Source organism: Zea mays, chromosome 2, assembly GCF_902167145.1.
Source record: "Zea mays cultivar B73 chromosome 2, Zm-B73-REFERENCE-NAM-5.0, whole genome shotgun sequence".
Lineage (NCBI taxonomy): Eukaryota > Viridiplantae > Streptophyta > Magnoliopsida > Poales > Poaceae > Zea > Zea mays.
The window spans coordinates 175,338,765-175,340,182 of NC_050097.1; the positions used below are offsets into that span (position 1 = coordinate 175,338,765).

At 39.8% G+C, this 1,418-nt stretch overlaps 1 long non-coding RNA gene across 1 annotated transcript; it reads left to right on the forward strand.

Moving 5' to 3' along the window:
- The first annotated feature begins 671 nt into the window (after positions 1-671).
- Positions 672-1,069, forward strand: LOC103647324 (uncharacterized). Its single transcript, XR_002267670.1, has 2 exons — positions 672-765; positions 868-1,069. It is a non-coding gene; the product is annotated as an uncharacterized lncRNA (long non-coding RNA).
- Positions 1,070-1,418: the final 349 nt, after the last annotated feature.

Here is a 1,418-nt window from a genome sequence, read left to right on the forward strand (position 1 = left end):
ACGGACACCAGTAGGTATACGACCATCCAATGCAGTCTTATTTCGTCGAGGAGGCGTTTATATGTTTTGTATAGAGGGGGCGAGATTTTTGTTGGATTATTGTGTCGTCCCTCCCTTGATAAAGCGCTTCACCGCCACTTGCGTCCTATGAAGTTCTTGACAGATGTGGAATGGTTGGACTCACGGCTGCCGTGGATGGATTCACTCTTTTTAGAATGCCATATGCAGATGTGCTAGGGATATGCCGTCGCTATTATTTCTGTCTTATCTTCTTTGTATGTAGCCCACTTGTGTTTCTTTTTCTACGGATGCATGATGTTGTTGGAATTTTCTGATTCATTCCAGTAGGGAAACATTGTATCTTCTACTATTGATAACCCACATAGTCGTGTTTGTGTTTACTGTAACATGATTCGCCGTTTCACCTCTCATTTTCTGATATGTCTGGGTTATTACATGGTTTGCCTACTGTCAGCCTTGCATGGCAGGGCCTGAAAGCTAGGAACAAAAAACAAAGGTATGAAAAGATCAGCGAAAGGAAAATTGCTACTTCAACTGAGGTCACACATTGTTCTCTACTAACTGTGTTGCCTTCCTTCTTTGGTGTATCTGTTCTTATTGTGTTTCCCCAACTATAGGCTCTCTGCTGTGGATATCCTACCGGATTTGCTTCTTACTTCCATTACTATAGCTCACTGCGTTTTGAAGATGCACCGGACTATCAGTACCTAAAGAGATTGTTCAGAGACCTTTTTATTCGGGAAGGTTGGTTTAATACACCCAATATTTCATTTAATGACTAAACCATGTCTGCATTTCTCAGTGTAGCAAAAATGCTAACTCGGAATTATGTTATCCATTGGGCAGGTTTTCAGTTTGATTATGTTTTTGACTGGACCATTCTAAAGTACCAACAGGCACAGATGACCACTGCTCCACCTCGTGCAATTGTTTGTACAAGGATTAAACTTACCCTCCTACCTTAAGTAGTAGTAGAGATTGTATTGGGTATAGAAATGTACTTCTTTTGTTATGTTATATTTCATTGCCCCCTCTCTATTTTGGTTCCTGGCCTTGATTTTTGTTTCTTGTATTTTTTTCAGGTTGTCTAGCTGCATGTTGAAGTATAATTCCGGATGTATCCTTGAAGTGTAAACATTTAAGGATTGTGTAATTCTTTGGGTACCAAGACCCATTTTTAAATTTTAAACAATCTAGTTTCTGCTTATTTTCCAAATGACCTGAAATCCATAGTTGGCAGGTGTATTTTCAGGGGATGTTGCTTGAGCCCAAATGGATGACAGCAGAAGAGTGATCTAACGTGCGCTCAACTTCACCAACACACTGATTCTTGAATGCATTAAGCATAGTGCACAAGCAGTTATTCATGATAAGAAATCTTTTGCACAAATGTAGCT